Raw genomic sequence first — 14897 nt, 5'->3', positions numbered from 1 at the left:
TTCAATAGTCATTCGTAGAATGCTCTGATGTTGGAAAGGCAATTCTATAAAGAAGCATGTTCTTGAAAAATTGAAGCAAGCTTAGTGTTGTGAAGCTTCAAGATCAGAAGCAAGAAGAAGAATGTTCTGATAGTCATTCGTAGAATGCTCTGATGTTCTCGGTTGAGAATACGCTCTGATACATTTTCTTCATTTTATATGCTCTGATAAATGCTATTCATTAAGAATGCTCTTGTAATACGGTGAACTGACTTTTATAATCGAAAATGTCGCGGTTAAGCTTGAGTCGCCACCGACTTTTATTTTATCCAAATATCGGAAAGGCTAAAAGAACAGGAAAATACCTTTTAAAAAGATTTTGAGTTCGGGGGGTAATTATGCAAAGGGAAGGTTTAAAAAGCACCCTTTGCATCCATGGTTTTCCATGGGCTCTTAATTGCTTTGCTCGTTTTCGAAACAAAAAGTTTTAGAAATGTAGAAGAAGAAGAAACAAGGACTTTAGCTCGTAAATGAGCGTAGCCTTGAAAGTGTTTAGAAAATAGTAGAAAGAAGTTTTTAAACCAGAGCATGCAATTAAGGGCAAATTACCTGGTTAGATGAAAAATGTTCTTTTAGCCTTTCAGGGTGAAAGGGTCTATCCTTGCCATAAGAGGGCAGGAAGCCTTTCATTTGGAGGTTGAAGGGTCATCAAAATATCCTTCGCCATAAGACTGACCCATGCCATAGAGAGGCAGGTAGTCTAAGGGGAAGGACCAGAATAGCCTTTCGTAGTCAGCCAGAGGATACCTTAGCCTTTTTCGTAGGCAACTTCCGAGGGTCGAGATCAAGCATATCGAAGGCAGCATCATTAGGGACCATGATCTTAATCGAGGCAACTGGCTAAGGTATCCTCGTATTCGAGGGACTGGCTATTCTGCAAAATAACACAAGGCAACAGGCAACAAGGCAACAAAGAGGTCACCTCAAAAGTGTGCGTGGGTGCATCAATCACGTGATTAATTCGATTAAATTATCTTATAATTAGTGAGGCTAATTCAATTCAAGGTTGCACTCCCTAAATTACTAACCACGCAGTTTAATATAAAGCAACAATAATAGCAAATATGGGGAAGGGGACAATGAAACCAGCGGATCCCCAATAGGGTTTGGCATAAGTAATAATAAAAGACATAAAATATCAGGGTTAGGGTTATCAATACTCGTAGCTTTGGCAGTCGACAAACCCTGAAAATTGGAAAAGAGAGAATAAACAGAGGCGTGAGTGCATTATCGGTTCGGAGGCAAACAGAATTAACCCTAAGGATATAATGAATTTAAAATAATAAAATAAGCAAAAGTACTTAGCTTGATTTGATCTGATAGGGTTTGTAGTCAGAGGAAATCCTGATGCTAACCCTGAAACACTAAACCCCTAAGGTTTATTAAGAAAACTTATTGTGACCTGGATGCTTGGATGCTAGAAACCGGTGTGGTCGAATCTTGAAGGTTCACCATGGAACTGCAGGCTCTGAAACATTAGATTAATTCATGCACAGTCCAATGCTCATGATGGTAGTACCTCGCAAAAGATAAAAACACGTTAGTACGGATATATATATATATACAATAATGCATAAATGATAAAAAGTATTAACAATTATCCAAAAGACATAACAAAATATATCTAAGAAACCCGTTAACTTCTAAAGAGAGAATTAACCAAAAGATTTTTGATATTTTAATGTGATAGGGATTACCAGCATGTTTTTGTATTTGTAATATTTTAAACAAGATAAATAACTAAATAAGATGTTTAAACTTAAATAATTAAAGGTGCTAGTCCAAAGGGGTGTATAAGTGAATGAATAGTATTAGTATCAGAAGTGAATCGGAACCGGCCCAAGTGAAACATCACAATTCTAATTATAATATACAACCTTGTCAATGAATAAATAACAATCAAACTAGCATACATAAAAAATAAATAATAATAAAAGCAAAACTAGAGCCATACGCATTGGGTACTGAGTACTGACCATCTTGAATTCATAATTGCCAAGATATCAAATTGGTTTTAAAAACCATTATTAGAATATTCATTATTTTCATACAAAATGAAAACTTCTCATCTTTACTCTTTCATTCACATTACTTACTCCCAGACACAAAAACATTTCAAACAGAGTAGAAGTACTAAGTGAAAAAGCAAAAGAGAGAACAAGAAGCTACCAGATGAGTGCGGAGATCTCGTATTAGCGGCGGTGTGGTCACGATCATAAGGGACAGCCATAGGTGGCGCGTCCCCGGCGAGGAGCGGTGGTACGGCCTGCTGAACGAAGGGGCTTTTTCAGATTGCACTGAAAACGACATGGCCGATTTGGAACGGTGGATCGGAGTCTTTACGCGGAGATGCTCGAATGCGTCGGCGTTGCGGCTTGAGAACGATGACGCTGTTTGTTGAACGTGAGAGATTGAATCTGCAGGTAATGTTGTTGAAATCTGTAGAAACTCTGTGTCGGTGTTTGCGGCCAATGGCGACTCCATGGTGAGCTCCTCTTCCGTAACACTATCCCGTTCAGCATCAACGACGGTGGTGATGCTGTTAGCGTGACACTGCGGTTGTTTTGCGGTGGAACGGATGTTGTAGATCGGAGAGATTAGCGGCTGGATCTTGATGACGGCTGAGCCTCGACGACGATGGCGGTGTGGAGTGATGGCCGGTTGGTTTGAAGTCTGTTAGAGCATGGTGTCGTGGTTGCTCTACGCTGGGCGTAGCAGTGGTTGACCGAAGGCAAAGAACGCAGAAGCCGTCGACTCGGAATCGGGAGGTGGAGCTGTTGTCCGTGTGGATCTGTCGGCTGCAGGTTGTTGTGAGGTGATGAACAAACCAATGTTTTTCTCTGTATGAATACCATCTTTAATCTGCAAAAGGGAACAAACTAAAATTCAAAGTATCACATGTGTTAGTAATGAAGAGAATTTCATGAAAAAAAATTAATGATAGAATTTGAAACAGTAACGCTGGTTAGAAATTAGAAAAAATAAAAAAAAGACTGTGAACATCTCTTGATTTTTACTGTGTATAGAATAGGTGGTGTTGGTTTGTATTCTATGAACAAAGGCTTGGTTTTTGGTTTATAGTTGTTTATGTCTTGTATCATAAAGATGATGGTGGAAGTATAAACACGGTGACGGAATTTTGTGCGTGAAAGAGGTGATAAAAGGTTAGTGAAAATAGGGTTAAAAAGTTAGGATTATGAATGTGAGAGAGGTTAGAGAATAAGATTAGTATTTATAAGACAAAATTAGGTTACACTTAAAATAAAATAAAATCAATAATAATTAAAATTTGAAATCAAATTTGATTTGATCTTCAAATTATAACTATTTTGATAAAAATTGTCCTAAAATAAAATCAATCAAATATTTTTTGTATTTTGGATTTTTTTAACTAAAAAGTGCATAAAATGGCAAAAAGTAATAAATATTTTTTTTTAAATTGCTTAATTAATAAATACTAAAATTAAAATTAAATTATTAAAAAAACTTATTTTTTGATTTTTGAATATAAATGAAAAAATTAAAATTAAAACTAGATTTAGCAACCAAATAAAAAAAATGTTAGTAAATTGGATTCGAACTCGGGAGCTCGTACTCGCAAACCTTACACTCTTACCAAACGCCCCCATCCCTTTTATTCTAAATAAAGTGGCCATCGTAAATATATGTGGGCAAATTTTAGGGTATGACAACTGCCCCTTTTCAATTATCTTAAACCTGAAGATGTAGAGTGGTTTGTATACCAGTCGGAATCTGAAGGTAGAAGAGGATTGAACACTAGAATACCAAGAAATTTGTCCTTGCTGAAGTAGAGACCTTTGTCGGAGATGGGCTTGAAGATGCCATCATGCATTAGATTATGTTTGAAGTGTTTGAGAAGTAGTTGTTTGAGTGTTGATCGTGTCAGTACCGTTCGTAGTAACCGAATTAGATCTTGGAGAGGTGATCGTGTCTACACCGTTCGTGATGATAGAATTAGATCTCTTGTCGTGTCAGTATCGTTCGTAGTAACTGAATTAGATCTTAGGAAATGGTTGATTGGTTAAGGAACCGTCTGAGGTATCGACTTAAATTTGAAGGTAGATTGTTTAAGGAACTGTCCGAGGTATCGACTTAAATCTGAGGGTAGATTGTTTAAGGAACCGTCTGAGGTATCAACTTTAAATCTGAAGGTAGATCATTTAAGGAACCGTCTGAGGTATCGACTTAGATCCGAAGGTAGATCATTAAGGAACCGTCCAAGGTATCGACTTAGATCCAAAGGTAGATCATTAAGGAACCGTTCAAGGTATCGACTTAGATCTAAAGGTAGATCATTAAGGAACCGTCCAAGGTATCGACTTAGATCCAAAGGTAGATCATTAAGGAACCGTCCAAGGTGTCGACTTAGATCCAAAGGTAGATCATTAAGGAACCGTCCAAGGTATCGACTTAGATCCAAAGGTTTTGAAGTTGTTTATTTGACTGCAGCAGTAACCTGAAAAAGGCAAAGTTAGTTTTTTTATGCCATGTCATGATGCATGTAATGCGTTTATGTGACGGGATTCTCAAAATAAATGAGAACCTTGCATGTTATGTACGCATTTGTCGCGATGCATTATGTATTATGTATGAACATGTATGCAATTGTATGAATATGTTTATGATTTATGACGTATGACTATGATTTATGCTATTTGACACATATTGATTGAGAAGGTGGATCTCCATGTCATTGTAATTTTGATGTTTGATCTTATCTTGAAGATGCTCAGCTGGGGATTTATGATTTCTGCTTGGGGACGATCAGTAACTTGATGTACCCTGATTGGAGAAGAGCAAAGAGTTGGAGAACCGGTAGTGTTGAAGATGTAAACTCTGTTGGGGAGTCATGTCTTTGTCGGGATGAGTATGTTTAAAGATATCTTCTTGAGAATTGCTCTGTGGGGATATGATCTTGTGAAATCGGAGATGTGGGAAGGCATGAATGCCTTGAACATTGACCCCCAGACTTCTGAAACATTCCAATCAGATATACATTCCGGAAGCTCGAACCCCGGACATTCTGAAATTTTCAATCAGATGAACATTCTGGAAGCTTGACCCCCAGACTTCTGAAACATTCCAATCAAATATACATTCCGGAAGCTCGAACCTCGGACATTCTGAAAGTTCCAATCAGATGAACATTCTGGAAGCTTGACCCCCAGACTTCTGAAACATTCCAATCAGATATACATTCCGGAAGCTCGAACCCCGGACATTCTGAAATTTTCAATCAGATGAACATTCTGGAAGCTTGACCCCCAGACTTCTGAAACATTCCAATCAAATATACATTCCGGAAGCTCGAACCCTGGACATTCAGAAACATTCTTATCAGATACACATTCCGGAAGCTCGAACCCCGGATCCTCTGAATCTCTACACCAGTTCCACAACAACGACGCAAGCCAGAGGCACCTAAGTGTCAATCCACCAAGATCAACATGTCACTGGCTCAGACATTACAACATTTACTGAAAGCAAACTTGATTACAGTGAGGGATCTTCCTGTGAAGTCCAACACTTCCGCTCCTAGCTATAGGCCTAATATGAGGTGTGCATATCACTCTGATAGTCCTGGTCATGACACAAACAGCTGCTGGTCACTGAAAAACAAGATTCAAGACACGATCGATGCTGGAGAAATTGAATTCAACCATCCGAGACTCCTGTGGTGATCACCACTCCTATGCCTAGTCACGACAAGACTGATTAATGTCTAAGTGGATGAACTTTTAATCATTAGATTTACTTTCTTGCGCAAATTTTATTCTGTTTGTTTAAACATTCGAATCATGATAGACATTATCTTTTTTAATAAATATCATCAGTGCATTGCATATGTTTGTCTTGAATACATTATTTCGTTATAGTTATGTAATACGGTGAACTGACTTTATTGAAATGTGCGGATAGCAAGAGTCGCCACCGACTTTTATTTTATCCAATTTTTAGGAAAGGCTAAAAGAACAGAAAAAGACCTTTTTAAAAGAGATTGAGTTCGGGGGGTAAGTTATACAAAGGGAAGGTGTAAGGCACCCTTTGTATCCATGGTTATCCATGGGCTCTTAATTGCTTAGCTCACTTGTTTGTTAAAACGTTTGAATTGTTTGAAAGTAGTGTGTAAATAGGAATAAGAACTTTAGCTTGTAAATAAGCGTAGTCTTTTTGAAAAGTTTCTTTGAAAAGAAGTGGAAAAGATTTTTGAATTTTGAATTTGAAAAAGAGCATGCAATTAATAGCAACTACCCTAAGTTTGAAAAATTGTTCTTTTAACTTTTCGAGCGAAAGGATCTATCCATACCATGAGAGGGTATGAAGTTTTTCAATTGGATGTTCAAGGGTCATCGAGAAATCGTTCGCCATAAGACTGTCCCTTGTCATAAAGAGAGCAGGTAGTCTAAGAGAAGGATATAATAGTCATTTAATATCTTTAGGCATCATGCGAGGATACCTTAGCAATAGGGACAATCATCACATTTTTACCGAGGCAACATCGAGGGAGTTTCAATAACTCTGAAGGCGACAGGCAACATTGCTTTAGGTATCCTCGGAATCGAGGAACTTTGACTATTAACACTTTTAGAAGCAACAGGTAACAACAAGGCAACAGTATAAGGCAACAAGGCAACCAGAGGGATTACCCTAAAGGTGCGTGTGTGGCACAATCAGGTGGTTAATTCAGATATTTATCTTGTAATTAGTTATCTACTTCTGTTAAAGGCTTGCACTCCCTAAGATTACTAACCACGCAGTTAAAAATGAGCAGAAATTAAAGGTGGAAAGATAAATGTCCTACGCTATTACAATAAACACCTGCGGGGATGGGGGAAATTAAAAGACAGAAAGAATAAAGAATAAGAGGGATGAATAATTGTGTTGAGCTTTGATCTTCCTCGGACCCTTGATCAACTCTACAAATTAAGAGGAAAATAAATAAGGGTGAGTGTATTGACTATTCGAGGCAAACCCTATTTTGGGCAAAAGGCAAAAAGTAAAATAATATTTATATAAATAAAATAAGGATTGGCAACTTAGCTCTGATGGTGCGTAGTCGGAGGATCTTGACTAACCCTGAAAAATAAAGAAGAGAAAGGTAGAAAACTTTTTGTGGCAGATACAAGGCATTGGTGATAAATAAAAGAGGAATTACGTAATTAAAAATAAAAAAATAAAATAAATAAATATAAAAAATTAGAAGACTTAGCTTTTGGTCGGGCGAAGCGCATGGTCTGAGGATTTTTGATTAACCCTGAAAATTAGACACAAAGAAGAAAAATGGTTAGTGCATTACAGATCTACAAACCCCAACTCAGGTTTGTTTAAGAAAACTTATTGTGACCCAAAAAGGTTTATAAGGCTTGCAAAATGCGTTAATGGACAAACCTACCAGTAACAGTGATTAGTGGTCATGAGGAGAAAAATTTAAAAAAAAAAAAGAGAGAAGAAATAAGGGTTTCACGTGACAAAAACAACAAAAAACTAGGGCAAGCTCAAGACTGGATTTTCAGACGTTTTCAATCCTTTTCAAGGATCAAATAAGCCTCCTTGAATTACCAGGAACTCAACTACGAATTCCCTGAAGCGTGTCTAAACGGTCCCCTAGTCATTCACGGTTTGCACATCTCTTTTGAGTTTCTTGCCTCGAATTCATGCTGTTTAAATCGTTTCTATGTATGCATATATGTTTATTATGATGTTTAGATTTGATCTGAACCATCGTGTATAAGTTTTGACGTAGGAATCGGAAGACACCATTATTAGGGCTTGAGAAAGCAAAGCTTTCGTTTTGCAGGATAGAGACCGTTTCAATCAAAACTAACATGTCCAGTGAACTCGCAACACTCGATTTAGCATAATTACCCCCCGAACTCAAAATCTTTTTAAAAGGTATTTTCCTGTTCTTTTAGCCTTTCCGATATTTGGATAAAATAAAAGTCGGTGGCGACTCATGCTTAACCGCGACATTTTCGATTATAAAAGTCAGTTCACCATATTACAGAACTGGCGACTCTGCTGGTGAGCTCCTCTTCCGTAACACTATCCCGTTCAACATCAACGACGGTGGTAATGCTGTTAGCGTGACACTGCGGTTGTTTTGCGGTGGAACGGATGTTGTAGATCGGAGAGATTAGCGGCTGGATCTTGATGACGGCTGAGCCTCGACGACGATGGCGGTGTCCAGATCGGAGTGATGGCCGGTTGGTTTGAAGTCTGTTAGAGCATGGTGTCGTGGTTGCTCTACGCTGGGCGTAGCAGTGGTTGACCGAAGGCAAAGAACGCAGAAGCCGTCGACTCGGAATCGGGAGGTGGAGCTGTTGTCCGTGTGGATCTGTCGGCTGCAGGTTGTTGTGAGGTGATGAACAAACCAATGTTTTTCTCTGTATGAATACCATCTTTAATCTGCAAAAGGGAACAAACTAAAATTCAAAGTATCACATGTGTTAGTAATGAAGAGAATTTCATGAAAAAAAATTAATGATAGAATTTGAAACAGTAACGCTGGTTAGAAATTAGAAAAAATAAAAAAAAGACTGTGAACATCTCTTGATTTTTACTGTGTATAGAATAGGTGGTGTTGGTTTGTATTCTATGAACAAAGGCTTGGTTTTTGGTTTATAGTTGTTTATGTCTTGTATCATAAAGATGATGGTGGAAGTATAAACACGGTGATGGAATTTTGTGCGTGAAAGAGGTGATAAAAGGTTAGTGAAAATAGGGTTAAAAATTTAGGATTATGAACGTGAGAGAGGTTAGAGAATAAGATTAGTATTTATAAGACAAAATTAGGTTACACTTAAAATAAAATAAAATCAATAATAATTAAAATTTGAAATCAAATTTGATTTGATCTTCAAAGTATAACTATTTTGATAAAAATTGTCCTAAAATAAAATCAATCAAATATTTTTTGTATTTTGGATTTTTTTTACTAAAAAGTGCATAAAATGGCAAAAAGTAATAAATATTTTTTTTTTAAATTGCTTAATTAATAAATACTAAAATTAAATTTAAATTATTAAAAAAACTTATTTTTGATTTTTGAATATAAATGAAAAAATTAAAATTAAAACTAGATTTAGCAACCAAATAAAAAAAATGTTAGTAAATTGGATTCGAACTCGGGAGCTTGTACTCGCAAACCTTACACTCTTACCAAACGCCCCCATCCCTTTTATTCTAAATAAAGTGGCCATCGTAAATATATGTGGGCAAATTTTAGGGTATGACAGCTCTGATACATGATAGTTATCAAGAATGCTCTGACACACTCACGTTATACTCTGATACATTTATGTTCTGATATTTTTATCTAGTATGTTTTAAAACATTTCAGGATGTAAAGATGCTATGATGATGCTCTGATACATTCAAGAATTTTCTGATTCAATCAAGCATGCTATGACAACTAAGAAGAAATTCAAAGCTCTGAAGCTGTCCTATGGAAGCAAGAAGCAGAAGCTCTGAATTTTCTAAAGTTCTAGGCAAAGTGAAAGTCTCTGCTGAAATGAAAAATACTCAGGGAAGTCTTTTATTCATAAATTCTTCTAGTATTTATTTCAGGGGGAGATTGTTAATATCAGGGGGAGACATATTCACACACTCTGATTATATGCTTATGCTATATCTGTGAAATTATCTTTTGTCATCTGATATTCTGATTGCAAATTCATATCAATTATATATGTTTTTGTCATCATCAAAAATGGGGAGATTGTTAGAACAAGATTTGTTCTAATCAATATTCTTGTTTTGATGATAACAATGTATATGAATTTTGTATAAGACAATGTGGTACTCTAATCCTATGCATTTTCCGTTTCAGGAAATATATAAGGAGTTTGCACAAATCAGCGCTAAGAACCACTGACTCAGAAGATTCTGGATTGCAACATCAGAACATGCTCTCGCAAGACATCAGAAGATGGTCAAGCAGGATCAGAACATGGTCTATGAAGCATCAGAAGAACTTTAGATCAGAAGCAGAAGCACTGAAGTTCTTATGGTATCACGCTAAAGCACTTCAAAGTCAGAAGACAAGAAGATGCTCTGCACCAAGCTGTAACTCTGATTCTGATTATTCAAACGTTCTATTCACAAAATCTGAGATCAGAAGTTAGTACTAGATGACAGGCTATGAAGTCAAATCTCTGACTGACAAAAGGAACGTGTAGCAACCTGCCTAAAAATTATAACTTAGAGAGTCGCCACCTATTCTGAAGGGCGAATAGGAAACCCTACGCAGTATAGAGATCGGGGTAAGATACTATATTCGGGTTAAGGGAAGGTGTTAGGCACCCAAAACCCTTTCCTAAAGGTTAACATTGCAAAGATGAAGGTTTGTGGCAAAAGATAAAGAAAGATGACAGACAGTAAATAGAGTTAAAGGCTAATTATTTGAACATGATTAGAGTTTGGAAGAGGGGGACTCGCCTTGTTGCCAAGTGCCTACGTACCTCCTTATAGAGGATCAGAGTCTACGTAGTTCGGGCCCAGGGTTGTACGCCTTAGAATTGAATTTGATTTGTTATGGTTGGAAACTGTTTTAAAGGCTTTTTGAATGGCCTATCGCAGTTTTGAAATGCGAAGTTCGAAGGTATTTTGAATTACCTGATTGAAAAGGATGAAAATCCGTAGTGTCGTGGTTTAGTGTGTTTTAAGATTTGGGCGTACAATCCTGATTTGATATGGCACCGTTAGATGCGGTGACCAATAGATTTGGTCAGTATAGCTAACGGATTAAGGGGCATTGCTGGTTACTCAGATCGATAGATTGATCGTCGCGGGCAGCAAATTAAAATGTATTTTAATTTTATGTATTTTTTATCTCTCGTCTAATACGACTAATAGATTTAGTCGGGTCGAGGAGAGAATTAAATTAGAGTTATTTGGATTATTAATAAACATATTCATTAAATCATTGTTATTAAATAAATTAAATTGATTCAAATTATTTCTAGCCTAATGCGACTAATAGGTATAGTCGGTTCGGGAAGAAAATTATATTGAATTATCCGAAAAAAACATTTAAACAAATATTAAAATTATCAAATAGAAATTAATTATTTTTTATTAATTAAATATTTTTATATATGGACAAAAAAGGAATATAAGTATTTTTGAACTTTTAAAAGGGTTAAAACATTTTTGTGTTACGTATATTTTATTGTTTTTTTTGTTTTAATAATAATCATAATAAAAAGAAAATTAAAAGACATTTGACTCATTGAAATTTGTTTAAATAAAAAAAATAAAACAACAATTGAAAAAATAGAGAAAGGGAGAAACGTGGGTGTGCTTCTCATATCTCAAAAGAAAATTTTAAACATCAACCAATGAATGGTTTACACATGGCATTAGAAAAACAAAAAGAGATATACAAAATTAAATAGAAAAAAATGAATAAACATTGAAATAAATTTGGGTAGAAACCAACAGCCCCTTCTCACGATACCCTAACCCTCTCTCACTCTTTTTGCTTTCAGATCGCTAAAACTCTCTTAAGACCTCCACCCTCTCCATTGATTCCAACCACACAAAAAAATTATTCCGCAGAGCAATTCAAACTATTGATAAATCAATTAATCCAACACAAGTTAAAAGGAGAAAAAGTGGTGGTTACCGGATTTGCTTCGAAATCGTGCGGAGTGCGGATTTGCTTCAAGGCGGCGGCGTTGCAGGGAGGTCCGATAGGGAGGTGGCCGCACGGTCGTTTAGTGCGGTGCTGCATTCATCGCGGTTCGACGATTTGTGCGATTGTTTCCGGCATGGGTATTTGCGATCTCCGTACGGCTTCGAGGCGGAGGTGACAGATCTGTTCTTCTTTGCTTTCTGATCTCCCCTGTGATTACTGTATGAATGTGTACGTGTGTGGAGAAATTTTGTACCGCGTGGGGATTGGCCTTTGTGGTGTGTGTGAGAAGTCCTCTCCCTGTTTCTGTTTCTCCTTTTAGTTTTATAGTTAGGGTTTAGCTAGAGATTCAATTAGGAAACATTAGATTTAAGATCTGTTGTGTACTCTGAATTCCCCCTTTTGATTGTAACATCCGTTTCATATCAATAAAAAAAATTTTGATTTTTATTTATGTCAAGATTTGAATGAATTCTGATTCTGTTAATTTTAGATTTGATTTTGTTTAAGATTTGATTCCCTTTTTGCGTTTTGATTCACTGGGCTTGGGTTTTTCTTTTTTTTGGTTTTCTGTTGTTGATGGTGGTGGGGCGGCGCTGCTCCAATGGGAGAAGATGAACAGAATTTTTTCTTTGTAACTCTAGTTGACTTGGTCAACCTCTCGAAAGAACAATTTTCTTCCTCTTTTTTACCTTTTTTTTTTACAAATAAATGATAACAATGACATGGTAAGAAAAAAAAAATTAATTACCAACTAATAATTAAAATTAGGTTCAATTAACCATCAAGTTAGATTAATAAAATTTTAAATAAATACTAACTTGTTGAAAAATTAATATTCATAGAAAACTTTAATAAATCTAAATGGGCCTAATGTTGAATCCAAATTTTCTATTCCTCAAAAGACACCCCCTTATCTTTCTCCCTTTTTTTTAAGAAGCAATTTAGGCATGGGCCAAGTATCAATTGGATTTAGAAAGACTTTGCTATTTACACCCTTATTTCATTTTAAACCAATTTATAAGGGAATTTTATAAGAGATCGAGTTTAATAATAGGTATATTAAACCCTATGGCTCTTAATTTTTAACCCCCTTAATAAATCATCAAAATGTGAAATATATCGGGTAAATTTTGGGGTATGACAGCTGCCCCTATTTAATTATCTTGGATTGAATGGTGTGAGAATATGCAGGTCTCACGCTTTTTGGATCGAAGAATTATTAAATAATTGAAGACCCCTAAATTTACCTCGTGCTTGAGTGTGAGGGAAAAGAATTGTCCCGCTAAAGCCTGAGTCTTACATAGCGAGGACTCGCAGTCAGTTTGTGTGATCAACTTGCTATATTGCTAGCAAGCTTTCGTAGTTTATGAACCCCACTTACTATAGTTCTAGTAAGTCTCCATGGTTTGTATAACCCCGAAAGGATCACTCGCTATAGCTCTAGCAAGCTCACCTGCGTTAATAAGCATCACTTGCCCTGGTTCGGACAAGTTTACCTGTATAGAGGATTATTTTGTAAATGCGTATGCATCATGCGTATGCCTATGAACTTCCTATTGTTGTACAATGCAAATGTATGCATGTTCACATATGTAAATGATGCGTGTGCGCGAATGGGTATGTATGAACGGCAAAGTTGTTATCATCGGTAAGGTTACCGGGATACGTCAATCAGGCGATTGGAAAATAAACACTCAGTAGGGTTACTGGCATCGGTAAGGTTACCGGAAAGCATCAATCAGGTGATTGGAAAATAAACACTCAGTAGGGTTACTGGCATCGGTAAGGTTATCGGAAAGCATCAATCAGGTGGTTGGAAAGATATCTCGGTAAGGTTACTGGCATCGGTAAGGTTACCGGAAAACATCAATCAGGTGATTGGAAAGAATATCTCAGTAAGGTTACTGGCATCGGTAGGGTTACCGGAAAACATCAATCAGGGGATTGGAAAGAAAATCTCAGTAAGGTTACTGGCATCGGTAGGGTTACCGGAAAACATCAATCAGGGGATTGGAAAGAAAATCTCAGTAAGGTTACTGGCATCGGTAAGGTTACCGGAAAACTCCAAATTGTATGGTTTTGGCATTGATTTCTTTGGAAAAAATTTGTATTTCAGGGGATAAAGTGGCATAAGGTCGGGAAAGCTTGCAAGAAAGCACCATTAAGAATAAATGATTTGAGAAAAACCTGTGGGGAATACTACTCGGGATAGTTGAGGAATAAGGAGTTCTTTTGGAGAAGTGACCCTGACCTAACTGAGGATGTAAAGGGTGTTTGATAAGAACTTGAATTTGGCTTATGCTTTGATGCATGTTTGAAACTAAACGTAATGCTCCACCTAAGTGGAAATGCTATGCATTTTGGAGGATGCAATGTGGTATGCAATGACATCTATCAGGAGCTCAAAGGATGAAATCTTCTGACTGTTGAGGAACGCCAACCATCTAGATTTAAATCTCGATTCTTGCTAAGGATAAAGATCATGACTTCCTGACATTCTCTTTGTATACACAAGTTGTTTAGCGTGCGCCTGAACTTGACTGGATCAAATAATTGAAAAGGAGGAGGTGCCCCTGCCTACTGTCTAGCTCCAGTCTGCAGGGCTTTTGAAGAGATCGCCTCGAGAGGATTTTCAGAGATTTGTGCCATCGAAATAGATTGCCCCAGTGTTATGGACTATGGAATAGTGCCCCTGACCAATCATAGTTTAGAGATGGTTTCGGCCACGTTTGAGTAACAGCCCCTGATTACTCAATACTTTGAGACATTCTTCGAACCTTGAGTGATTGCCCCATTTTTGGATTTTGTAAAAGATATGCCCCTGAGTATTATTGCTTCGAGACTCGCCCCAAGTCGATTGGATCTTAGGGTGGATGCCCCTAGTTAATAGGATCTTTGTATACCCTTGTGATCATTGGGATTTTGCCCCTGGTGTGGAGAACCCCCTGGACGTGGTTCCCCCATTCAAGAGTCTTTATTAGAAATGATAGCCTCCATGTTAACTGCATTCTTACTCAACGGAGTATTCAACTGCTTCTCTGCTCCTTAGGGTAATCCACTTTGAGATATGTTTGCCCCCAACTTATTCTTGGGGAAGATGCACCTTTTTATCAGAGATTCATTATGGAATCTTCTTGGATGTCATGCACTAGTTCATATGCCAAGGGTGTTTATTATGAGAATGATAATTCTAATGCAA

At 37.0% G+C, this 14897-nt stretch overlaps 1 long non-coding RNA gene across 1 annotated transcript; it reads right to left on the bottom strand.

Annotated features, from left to right (window-relative positions):
- Positions 1-263: 263 nt before the first annotated feature.
- LOC131641002 (uncharacterized) lies at positions 264-3370 on the bottom strand. The gene is made up of 2 exons (XR_009295403.1): positions 2209-3370; positions 264-1558 (listed from the first exon to the last, which is right to left on the bottom strand). It is a non-coding gene; the product is annotated as an uncharacterized LOC131641002 (long non-coding RNA).
- Between the last annotated feature and the right edge of the window lie 11527 nt (positions 3371-14897).

Source organism: Vicia villosa, unplaced genomic scaffold (genome assembly GCF_029867415.1).
Source record: "Vicia villosa cultivar HV-30 ecotype Madison, WI unplaced genomic scaffold, Vvil1.0 ctg.003445F_1_1, whole genome shotgun sequence".
Taxonomy (NCBI): Eukaryota; Viridiplantae; Streptophyta; class Magnoliopsida; order Fabales; family Fabaceae; genus Vicia; species Vicia villosa.
The sequence above is the reverse complement of the archived record's forward strand: the minus strand, read 5'-3'. Positions and strand labels throughout refer to the sequence as shown.